At 41.7% G+C, this 12,615-nt stretch overlaps 1 protein-coding gene across 7 annotated transcripts in view; it reads left to right on the top strand.

Annotated features, from left to right (window-relative positions):
* The window catches only part of SYTL5 (synaptotagmin like 5), a 287,041-nt gene that overhangs the window by 82,250 nt on the left and 192,176 nt on the right, over positions 1–12,615 (top strand). For 3 of the 7 annotated variants that reach the window (XM_070750579.1, XM_070750585.1, XM_070750586.1), the window contains exon 1: positions 11,361–11,442. The exons of the other annotated variants lie outside the window; for them this stretch is intronic. The gene's annotated coding sequence lies outside the window, so the exon portion shown is untranslated. Of the gene's footprint in view, positions 1–11,360; positions 11,443–12,615 lie in introns of those variants that run through there. 7 annotated transcript variants of the gene reach the window in all.

Genomic DNA, 12,615 nt, shown 5'->3' with positions numbered 1-12,615 from the left:
GATTATGGTACAATTAGCTTATGTATAAGTAACATAGTAAGAATTTTGGTTTATATACATATACAGTGGAACCCCAACATAAGAGCTGCTCTACTTAAGAGCAACTCGAGATAAGAGCTGGGAGGGGAGAGATATTTTTGTTCTACTTACAAGCCCAAATTCGAGATACAAGCGCCAAGGAGCTGTCTCCTGAAGCCAAACGCTAACTTCCGCGTTCGGCTTCAGGAGACAGCTGCGAAGCGGCGCACGTGTTTTAAAAGGTTGCAGCCGGCCTGGGGGGCTCGGGGGGGTGCTTGCAGCTTTCTTTCTTGCTCTTTTTCTTTCTCTCTTTTACCTTCCCTTCTATTTCTTCTTTTCTTTCTCCTTCCCACCTTCTTCCCTCCCTCCCTCCCTTCACTCATTCCTCTCTTACTCTCCCCTTTCATAAGTTTCCTTGCTTCCTTCCTCTGTTCCTGTCCCTTCCCCCTTTCTTTCTTTCTTTCTTTCTTGCTTGCTTGCTTGCTTGCTTGCTTGCTCTTTTTCTTTCTCTCTTTTACCTTCCCTTCCTCTATTTCTTCTTTTCTTTCTCCTTCCCACCTTCTTCCCTCCCTCCCTCCCTTCACTCATTCCTCTCTTACTCTCCCCTTTCATAAGTTTCCTTGCTTCCTTCCTCTGTTCCTGTCCCTTCCCCCTTTCTTTCTTTCTTTCTTTCTTTCTTGCTTGCTTGCTTGCTTGCTTGCTTGCTTGCTCTTTTTCTTTCTCTCTTTTACCTTCCCTTCCTCTATTTCTTCTTTTCTTTCTCCTTCCCACCTTCTTCCCTCCCTCCCTCCCTTCACTCATTCCTCTCTTACTCTCCCCTTTCATAAGTTTCCTTGCTTCCTTCCTCTGTTCCTGTCCCTTCCCTCTTTCCTTCCTTCCTTCCCACCCTCCGTCCATTCATTCACCCATTCCTCTCTTGATCGCTTAAAGCCGGTCCCTGGTGCAAAAAGGGTTGGGGACCTCTGTCCTACAGGATTGGGTGGCAGAGAAGTTGAACATATGTAAATTTAAAAGTTTAAGAAAGTTTACAAGTTAAGTGAAAGAAACTTCATTATTCATTTATATGTACATGTACATTTCTTCATTAAAAACATGTCTTTCTGCATAATTTAGACTAACTTTGTGAGTTTTTTGAGGGCTGGAACCAATTAAAATTATTTACATTAATTCCTATGGGGAAAAGTCGTTCGAGATAAGAGCTGCTCGACTTAAGAGCCCAGGTCCGGAACGAATTAAACTCGTATCTCGAGGTACCACTGTATTAGTAAAAATTTGGAAAATACTAACCCAAATATACTAGACTTTTTTAAAAAATATTTAATATATAATTAACTATGTATTCTTTTTCTGTATTTGAATTTATACTTTCAAGATAAGCGGGGGAAATGTACCCCCACTCTATGTTTAATGTGTGTATGTGTGTTCGTTTATTTTAAGAAAAATTAATAAAAATATTGAAAAAAACAAACAAAACACTTATTTTCTAAAAATTCTCTCAACTCTCTCAACTTCACTCAGGCGAGGTCTGGCCGTACCTAGATCCATTGGTTCCTCTCAAGCGATGACAGCTGATCGGTTTCCCATGTCTGTTGGCATCTGGAAGGGACATCTTGGCACGGAGTTGAAACTGTTGTTTTGAAATCTTTGATGTGGAGCTGGCACTGGTCTGGTTTTCTCCCCAAACTGGCTTTCGTATCTGGTGACATGGTTCTGGGCAGATGACAAATTAGTCTCGATGGTAAAACAGGTCTGGTAGAGTTCATGTAATGTGTTGGGAGTTGGATGGCGTGTCATCTCATTCACAATTTTAGGTTTCAGGCCATCTTGGAACAGTTCCATAAGGGCTTACTCGTTCCAATTCAGGGGTGTGACTAGTTTCCAGAAGTCAGAGATATACTCAGAGATGCTCTTGTTGCCCATGTGCAATTGACATAACTGAACAATAGTGTTTTGTACGAGATCTTGAAATTCTTGTTCAAACCTCTGGCAAAAAGCAGCATAATTTTGCAGGGTCCTGACATGCTAAGAAAGGCGTTGCCATTAATTCATAAACATTATACGAATCAGAATCTGCAAAATCCTCAAACTGAACAGGAGTATACACAACAAATACCACTTCTTGTCTGATCCAAACTTCTAAAGGAAGAAGTATACTGGAAAGGAAATAGTTGAAGTGAGATTAACTGGGCAAGAGGATGTTACTGGACTGGCACAATTCAGATGGCTGCCAACGGATGAGTTTGGCACCGGAGGAAAAAGGGACAATTGCCTCAAATTCAATTTGGGAAAGAAAGTGACTAACAATCCGAAATAGGTCTGACTTTGACCCATGGTGGGCTCTTTTTTTTTTTCAAAGGCTTCCTATCCTCTATATTTTTGGCAAGGGGAGAGGGCAGAAGCTGCCCCTCTGAGAATTATGTGCCCTTGCCTGGATTGTGAAGCCCTAAGTCATCTCTTGGTTGGATTACTGCAACACAGTCTGTGTGAGTCTACACTTGAAGACTATTTGGAAACTACAGCTGGTGCAGAACATAGAAGTGTAAGCACCGTGAGTTTGCTGGAACTGGTTAACAGGATAATGGGACCCTCTGCTATCCGTCTCTTAGGGTTTTTTTGTATAGTTTGAAATGTTAATCTGCATTGTTTTAATATTCCAAATATTTTTGCATTTATCTTTTTAGAGTGCTTTATAGGAGTAAATAAATAAATAAATAAATATCCTCAAATTACTGTATCTTTCGGATTATAAAACACTCCAGACTATAAGATGCATCTAGCTTTTGGGGAGGAAAACAGGGACAAAAATCTGCTTCTGCCTCCCAGCATCCATGTGGTATTCATCTGGCCTCTTTGCTGCCACCCAGTCACCACCGCCACTGCCCATTCCCCACTGCCCATTCTCTGCCACCTGTTTGCCACCACACATTCAGTTCTGCCTGTTTGGCATGGCTCATTTGCTGCCGCCTGTTTGGTTCCACTCATTTGCTACCACTCGTTTGTCGCTGCTGCACTTTTACCACTGCCCATTTGCTGCAGCCAGTTCACTGCTGCTGCCCATTTGCCGCCACTGACGCTGCCTGTTCTAGAACAGCTGATTGGTGCCGCACCAAACCCCTCTCTGCAATATTCATAGAGTAAGACACACAAATATTTCCACCTACCTTTTTTGGGGGTGCATCTTATACTCTGAAAACTACAGTAATATAATTGCAGCATTGGCTGGTAATAAATAGGGACCAGAATTTCTGTTGTTAAGCAAATGAGTCATGCCTGAATTTATGACCTGTTTGCCATTGTTATTAAGCAAATTGCTGCAGTTGTTAATTGAATCATATGGCTGATGCCAAGAAATCTGGAGCACAACTTGAATACCATCAGCATTGACAAAATCACCATCAGTCAATTGAAAAAGGCAACTTTACTGCAACAGCTTACATCTATGATGTAACTATCTTAGTTCAATAACTCACAGGAAGCAACTTTTACAGTGTTACAGCTTCTTCAAAGTATACTCCCATGAACAGCAACAGCACACAGCTAACAGCGAACAGACAGAGAGAAAGAGCAGGGAGCTCTTGCCTAGTTAAATACTTTTCACATAATTGCTAGGTTGCTGCACACTCAACTACCTCTAAATGACTCAGCATTCTTAACTGAGGCCTACTTTCTGCATTAAGATATTACCCAGGGATTTTTAATTCCTGACAGGTTCTGCCTCCCAAGGTCACTTCCATCTGTCCGTTCATTACTCTGGAGGGGGAACGTTTGACCCCTTCAGAGTGTACGGATTGAAACAATCTGGTTTAATGTGGCACAGATGTCTCATTGACAAGCTAAATTCAATGGGCTTTATTAAGTCCGACTCTGATCAATGCGTGTTTACAAAAGGGCAAGGTAATGTTTATGAAATTGTTCTTGTTTATGTTGATGATATTGTTTACATTGGTCCAAATCAACGTATGAGTGAGATTTTTGCAAAAGGTTTAGAAAAACACTTTACACTGAAAAGCTTAGGACACATTCATGATTACTTAGGAGTTCAGATTCAGAAAACTCAGAAGGGGTTTAGCCTCTCACAAGCAAACAAGATTGATCAACTTTTGCAACAATGCAACATGGCTGATGCACGCCCATGTCGGTCTCCAATGCAGACAGACTTTTACAAGTTGACATACCAAAACAGTCCTTTGTTTAAGGACCAAACACTTTATCGCTCAGTCATTGGGTCACTGTTATACATTAGCAGTTGGACAAGACCCGACATTTCACTTAGTGTGAATTTGTTGTCACGACACGTAGGCAACACAACTACATTTCATTGGACATGCATAAAGAGATTACTCAGATACATGAAGCACACGATGGACATGAAGTTGTTCCTGGAACCATTTTGACACTTTCATTTCTGACAGTAGGTGAATAAGTATCAGTGTAATCATCAGGAAAAATCTGAGAGTAACCTTGTGCTACTAATCTTGCTTTGTATAGTTCCTCACCATTTGGCTTTCGCTTAATTCTGTAGACCCATCGTGTACCAATAACTCTCTTGTCCTCTGGAGGGTCAACGTGTTTGTACACCTTAAGTTTCTTTAAACTGTCAAGTTCAGCTTGCATGGCATCATATCATTTTTCTTGTTCAGGTTCAGGTAAATGTCTTATTTGATAAAAATTATCGGGAGGAAGTAAAACATTGTTGCAAATAACAGGAAACAATTTTTGAGTTACTTGCACTTGATATCTCTGAGGAGGAACTCCTTTTGTGGTTCTCCTGGAACATCTTAGAACCGTGGTCCATTCATTTTGGTCATCTCCGTCTTCATTTACATCGCTAGTAACATCATCTGCGACTGATGAAGACTGTACATCAGGAACATCTGGAACAACTGGAACATCTGGAACAGCTATTTGAGAGTCAGGTTGCACTGTACCTTGAACATCTTTAGGAAAATAAACTGAAGTATCATTACTGTGTATTCTGGACCAATTTGTATCTTCCTCAAATTTTGCTGAATTGGAAATAATAGCTCTGTAGTTAGAGTCAGTAAATTTGTAGTACTTGGAACTTTCATCAAAACCTATAAATCTCAGTCTTTCTGCCACTGGACCGCCCTTCTTTCTCTGGGCCAGTGGAATGTTAACCATGGCGTACGAGCCAAAAATGTGAAGGTTTTGAATATCGGGCTTCTTCCCATAAAACATGTAGTACGGAGTTTGTTTTAAAACACTGCTCCAAGCACGATTAACAAGGTAGTTTGCATACCTTAGTGCTTCGCCCCAGTAGGAATTGTCGAGATCAGCGTCTTCTAGGACAGGAGTCTCCAACCGCCGGTCCGCGGACCGGGACCGGGCCGTTGGGGGTTTTCAGACGGTCCGTGGCGCCAGGGCCCCCTCGGCCTTTCCGCGCTGCCCACCGCCCGCCCGATTTGCCCCCTCTGCTCCTCTGCCACCTCCTGCCTTTCACCGCAGCTCCTCCCGCACCCGGAACGCACGCCCTGCCCGCCTCACATTTGCCGAGAGGACTTTCGCCCCGGGCTCTCAGCAAGGGGGCTGCATGAGAGGCGGGGCTGGCGGAAGGTGATATTCAATGTCGGGGGCGCACGGGCGGTTTTGCGCACGCTCCCTATCTCCCTGCTAGCCCACTCAGAATACTGTATTCAAAATAAGAAAAGCCTTCGCCGGCAAAGGTTTTTCTTATTTTGAATACGTATTCCGAGTGGGCTAGCAGGGAGATAGGGAGCGCGCGCAAAACCGCCCGTGCGCCCCCGACATTGAATATCACCTTCCGCCGGCCCCGCCTCTCATGCAAACCCCCTTGCTGAGAGCCCGGGGCGAAAGTCCTCTCGGCAAATGTGAGGCGGGCAGGGCGTGTGCGCGTCACCGCTGAGAAGAACGGAGAGAGAACGAGAGTGAGTGAAAGCAACAGACAGCAAGATAGAGAGAAAGTGAGAAAGAGAGAGTGAGAGAAAGGGGGGGAGAGAAAGAGATAGCAAGAGAGAGAGAACAAGAGAGAGAAAGAGTGTGAGAAACAAAACAAGAGAGAAAGAGTGAGAGAGAGAGAAAGCAAAAGAGACAGAAAGAAAACAAGAGAGAGAAAGTGAGAAGAAGAGAGAGAGAGAGGGGGAGAGAGAGAGAAAGAGAGAGGGGGGGAGAGAGAGAAAGAGAGGGAGAAAGAGAGGGAAAGGGGGGAGAGATAGCAAGAGAGGGAGAGAGAAAGAGAGGGAAAGGGGGAGAGAGGGGGGAGAGAAAGAGGAGATAAAGGAAGAGGAGAGAGAGAAAGGAAGAGAAAGAAAGAAAGAGGGATAGAAAGAGAGAGAGAGTGAGAGATGCTCAGTGAGCCTTTCTTTGAAGTTGCCTTTCTTTCTTTCTTTCTTTCTCTTTCTTTCTTTCTTTCTTGCTTTTTTTCTTTCTCTCTTTTACCTTTCCTTCCTCTATTTCTTTTCTTTCTCCTTCCTACCTTCTTCCCTCCCTCCCTCCAGTCCTTCCTCTCTTACTCTCCCCTTTCATAAGTTTCCTTGCTTCCTTCCTCTGTTCCTGTCCCTTCCCTCTTTCCTTCTTTCTTCCTTCCTTCCTTTCCTCCCTTCCTTTCCTCCCTCCGTTTCTTGCTTTCCTTTTCCTTCCTCCCTTCTTTCCTCCCTCATTCCCTTCTTTCACTCCTTCCTCTCTTACTCTCCCCTTTCACACCTTTCTTTGCTTCTTTGCACCCTTCTTCTGTTCCTGTACCTTCCCTCTTTCCTTCCTTCCTTCCCACCCTCCGTCCATTCATTCACCCATTCCTCTCTTGATCGCCCCTTTTACGGCGCCGCTGACAGCCAACTCCCCCCCCCCCACCGGGCCATGGAAAACTGGTCTAGCTGAAAGCCGGTCCCTGGTGCAAAAAAGGTTGGGGACCTCTGTTCTAGGAGACAGCGATACGTAGCCTGTAAAGCACCCTGCCTTCGTTCAGCAATCCCGTTGTGTAAGGGGCTGAAGCTTGGTGCCGTATTCCTTTGCGTCTCATCCAGTTCTGGAATCGCTGAGACATGAACTCACCGCCACGATCACTTTGGATTCTTCTGATACGGACACCGAATTGAGTGAAGACCTGTGCAGCAAAGTCTGTAAAGATCTGAAACGTCTCTGATTTCTGTTTCATAAGAAATACAAAACCATATCTAGAAAAACTATCAACAATTGTTAAGAAATACTTATTGTTACCCCTAGTAGGCCGAAATGGACCGACAATGTCGGTATGAACCAAATCGAAAATGCGTGAAGACAAATGAAGGGCATGCTTAGCAATGGGTGCAGCTTTTGATTTAGATTTGTTACAAACAAAACAGTCGAGGTAAATAGGACAATTACTATCGACTTTGAAACCGTTCACGCACTTGGGCATCTTGGATAAGACATCATATGAAGCATGGCCCAAGCGATGATGCCAATGGTGGATGCACCTGGAATGAAAAGGTTTATTAGTACAGGTTTAGCATTTGCAACATTATGTGGAACACCTTGAGATTCATTGGCTTTATGAGCCTCTGATTTTATAGTAGCAGCAGGTTTTCTCTCTAGGCCTGCGCTTTCATGGTTTGGAACGCTCATACTTACATCTACCAGTGAACGAAAATTTGGCTTCAGGTAGAAGACACCACCAATCAGAATGGCATATGCGACAACAGTTCCATTTCTAATAATGTGGATATCATAGTTCAGGAGCATAGCTTTGTAGCCTAAGTCTTTGTTTAGGCGGTGAAGGCTGAGTATGTTGCTTTCAGCTTCTGGAATGTAAAGAACGCGTGGAATCATCTGGTCTAGTTCATCTATGTAGATAGTTCCTTCTCCTTCGACATGGGATAGGTTATTTGAGAATCCATACACCTCCTTTATGTCAGACTCATGTAATTCAGTAAAAAGTTCTCTTTGGTGAGTAATGTGAAAAGCAGCTCCGCTATCTAAAGTCCATAAATGTTTTGTGCTGTACTCACAATTTGAATCAGGAACATTTTTAAGAAGCACGGTATTGATTGTAGAGTGTGATTCGCTTCCGGAATCTCGTTGAGCTGATTTGGAGTTACTGGGACTCCTGCGTTCCATATTAACTTCATCTTCTTTTAATGGCGGTAAGGCGGAAAATTGCTCTTGAGTTGCAGCCAGCATCTGTTGCTGTAGTTGAGGACATGGTGCCAGCAATGGCTGAGCCGACTGAAGTGGAATTTGCACCGGTTGCACGGGTGTAGCAGGAACTTGTGGCAGTTGTACCTGTGAGAATTGCACCCCTTGACTTGGTTGGGGTACTTGTTGCAAAAATGTCTGTTGAGGTACAAACCTTTCTTTGTCTGCAGAATAGAGTTGTCCTGCTGAAGCTTCTTTGTTTATTTGGAAATCTAAAAAGAAATCTTTCTGGCGCAAATCAACATTTTTCTGGCCATCTAAATTTTCTGGTGACCTGCATTGCTTAAAATGTTCACTGGATGGCGTTTCTGAGCTTTCTGGCAATAAAATAACATTTTGGTGCAGTTGCTTAATTTGGCCACCAGATGGCGCATTTTGGATCTGGCTTGGAAATGAGCCAAATTCCTGAAGATAAGTTGAACTGGGTATTTTCTCAGTTTGGCCACTGGGTGGTGCTGCACCTAGTTCCTTGAGTGCTAAGGAATGCATGACATCATTTGTGCTTCTCAAAATATCAGACTGTCTTTGGACAGACGCCATTTTCTTCTTTTGTTCTGGTAAACCACATATTTCTCCTTGGCAATACATTAATTGCATGCTTGTTATCTCATCAAGTTTGAACTCTTTTGTGATTAATTCAGCACAATAGAATTCTATAAGATCCCTTTCAGGCTGTGTTAAATCACATGCTTTCTTGTCTAGTTTTAAATCTGATAAACATTTCTGCATTGCATTAATATCATGTCTCAAATCACCAGCTAAAAATTTTACGGTCTGCATATTAATGTGTTCTAGGAAAAACTGACATTCTTCTGGAGCTGGCTCGGGAAGCTGTATTAACATCTGGTTCTCATTAAATTGGAGTTGTGGCTGAGCTCCAAGAATTTTTGGCATAGTTTCTTGCTGATAAGGATTTGTAGCTGCTTCTGTCTCTTCGATACAGCATTTTAAATTTGCCTGTCTGCTTCGTTCATGATTTAAAACATTTGCTTTCATTTCAGAGTTCTCCAGGAACACATATTTATTATAACATCCTGCTTTCTGTATTGCCACTGAACTAATATTGCTTGCACGATTTTTCAGGGAACATTGTTTTTCATAGAGAAATACTTTTTGCTTTGCAGAAGAGTTAGGAACATCAGAGACAGTTTGGCTGTCTTGCAAGCTATCAATTATAATAGGAATGTAATTGTTACTCACTCTTTGGAGCGCTTCTTTATTTGGAACCAGAGATAAGATTCTTTGAGAAGGAATTTCTTTTGCGTTGGAAGCAGGCATAGCGTTAGCTGGAGTTATAAATCTTTGTGCAGAGACGTCTCGTGCCGATATCTGCATTTTTGTAAATCTTTCTGGCAGGCATTTCAGCCTGATTTAAAAATAAACGAACCATCCTCTGCTACCATGTCGAGGGATGGATTTTTAATTAGAGAGAGACTCGGACAGCAGGAATGAAAATAAAACATTTCTTTATTTAATAAAACAGAGAAAATAAACAGTGCCTCGAGGGACACTTTGCTAAGCAGTTTAGAAACATGTCTGCATGGAGGAGAGAGAGAAAGGAATGTGCTTGCTACGTAAGCAGGTGGATATGATATGATATGATATGATATGATGTGTGGGAAATGATGTATGAGGGGGTGTGATCAGAGGGAAGGCACACATTAACTCTTTAACTACTGAATGTCTCTGTGGCTGGTAATTCTCAGCGTGACACAGAGAGGGTCCACAACTTGGGTATCCTCCTTGATCCACAGCTGACCTTGGACCATCATCTTTTGGCTGTGGTTAGGGGGGCGTTTGCCCAGGTTTGCCTGGTGCACCAGTTGTGGCCCTACCTGGACAGGGATTCTCTACTCACAGTCACTCATGCCTTTATCACCTCAAGGTTCATCTACTGCAATGCTCTCTACATGGGGCTACCTTTGGAAGAGTATTTGGAAACTTCAAATCATGCAAAATGCAGCCGTGCGAGCGGTCATGGGCATCCCCAGATATGCCCATGCCTCCCTAACACTCCATGGCCTGCATTGGTTGCCAATTGGTTTCTGGATGCAATTCAAAATGTTGGTAATGATCTACAAAGTCCTACATGGCATTGGGCCAGATTATTTGTGGGACCACCTTCTGCTTTATGAATCCCAGTGACCAGTTAGGTCCCACAGAGTTGGCCTTCTCCAGGTCCCATCACCAGAAATTGTCATTTGGCTAAGGGGAAGAGCCTTCTCTGTGGGGGCCCCGGCCCTCTGGATCCACTCCTCCCAGAGATTTGCACTGTCCCCACCCTTCTCACCTTTTGCAAGAGTCTTATGACTCACTTATGCCACTAGGCTTGGGGCAATTAGTTCTAGAACCCCTGGCCAATAAATGTGATGTATGGCTGCAATTGAATTTGTTTGATTGATTTTTAATATATTGGGTTTATTTAGATTACATAGTTTTTTAATTAATTAGATTTGTCTTTGTATTCACTGTTTCATATTGTATGCTGTGAGCCGCCCCGAGTCTTCGGAGAGTGGCAGCATACAAATCTAAATAATAATAATAATAATAATAATGATAATGATAATGATAATGATAATGATAATGATAATAATAATAATAATACAATAACAACAACAGCAACAAGAATAACAACAGCAACAACAACAACTACTACTACTACTACTACAACATCTAGCTGACTGTGCAATAATTGCAATAATAAAATTAGCAGTTTTTGATCTGTTGCCCTTATAATACTCAGAATTTAAGGTGCCAGTTGTAAAACAATTAATATAAGAAATAAGAAATATTGGAAGAGAGAATGCTGTAATCTGGTATGACCAATCTGTTTCTTAAACCTTACAGCAATTCTGCTCACAACGTACAGTATATATTCGATCTTAAGAAGTAGGACAATCTGTGATTGATTGGTGGTTAATTATTTTTCCTTACAGAGAGATAGGGATAAAATCATCTTAAGTGATTAGAAATGGTAGTCAATAATTATTCTCAAAAGTTTGGCACTTTACATACTCAGTTTTATATAACGCAAGACAGAGTTTCCTTTTTCATTTAGAAATTAATAGGGTTAGTGCAGCAGGTATTTCTTTGTACTTTGATAATTGGCTGCTGCAGATAAATATTGCATCATACTACTGGGTGTGTGTTTTGTGCAAATAGCTTCCTGATAGAAGAACAGCTGGTTTTTCAGGTTAATGAATAGTGTAACCAGTATCAGTACCCTGTAAAGTTACTTACAAGGAACATTTCAGCTATTATACCTTGGATATGGTAAGTCTTGATTAATCAAAATGCATTTGGGGAAAAGGAATTCTCAATCTGAGTATTGCATTGGCAGTTCTGTGTTAGCAAAAACTTCAGAAGAAAAGAATTTAGGGGTAGTAATTTCTCAAAATAGGTGAACAGTGTGGTTAGGTGGTAGGGAAAGCAAGTACAATGCTTGGCTGCATAGCTAGAGGTATAACAAGCAGGAAGAGGGAGATTGTGATCCCGCTGTATAGAGTGCTGGTGAGACCACATTTGGAATACTGTGTTCAGTTCTGTAGACCTCACCTACAAAAAGATATTGAACGGGTCCAAAGACAGGCTACAAAAAAGGTGGAAGGTCTTAAGCATAAAACTTATCAGGAAAGACTCAATCTGTATAGTCTGGAGGACAGAATGGAAAGGGTGGGACATCATCACAACATTTAAATATGTTAAAGGGTTAAATAAGGTTCACGAGAGAAGAGTTTTTAATAGGAAAGTGAACATAAGAACAAGGGGCACAATGTGTGGTTAGTTGGGGGAAAGATAAGAAGCAACATGAGAAAATATTATTTTACTGAAAAAGTAGTAGATGCTTGGAACAAACTTCCAGCAGATGTTGTTGGTAAATCCACAGTAACTGAATTTAAACATGCCTGGGATAAACATGTATCCATCCTGAGATAAAATACAGGAAATAGGGCAGACTAGATGGACCATGAAGTCTTTTTCTGCCGTCAATCTTCTATGTTTATATTTGCACTAATATTCTTATTTATTCTTATTTAAAAGCATATGTACATTCATAGACACCTGTAATTGTTTATTTCTGTTTTTCAAGCTATCCTGGAGCATAAGAATAAAAAATGAAGTTTGATTAGGCCCTTTGTTTAACATAGTAGCTGCTACTTTAACTTCCTGTTGCAGCAATGAATAAAACTGAGATCTTCCCAAGTTATAAATTTCTGTAATTTCTGTTTGAAATATAGCATAAGAAATAATTTCACCCTGTACAATCTTCAAAGGTTTATTCTAGAATGATGTAATTGAATAATACTTTTTTCTTTGCTTCTTAAAGAACTTTTATAATCTCAAGAGATCAGACTGAAGCGTGTGTTATTATACTGGGATGCTAAGCTACTATGCTCCTCTTGATCTTTAGGAATGAAATAAGAGAAATTTCAATGTCAGTTGTTA

This window comes from Erythrolamprus reginae, chromosome 4 (genome assembly GCF_031021105.1).
Source record: "Erythrolamprus reginae isolate rEryReg1 chromosome 4, rEryReg1.hap1, whole genome shotgun sequence".
In the NCBI taxonomy this organism is placed as follows: domain Eukaryota; kingdom Metazoa; phylum Chordata; class Lepidosauria; order Squamata; family Dipsadidae; genus Erythrolamprus; species Erythrolamprus reginae.
Note: the sequence above shows the minus strand (reverse complement) of the source record. Positions and strands in the feature narration are given on the sequence as shown.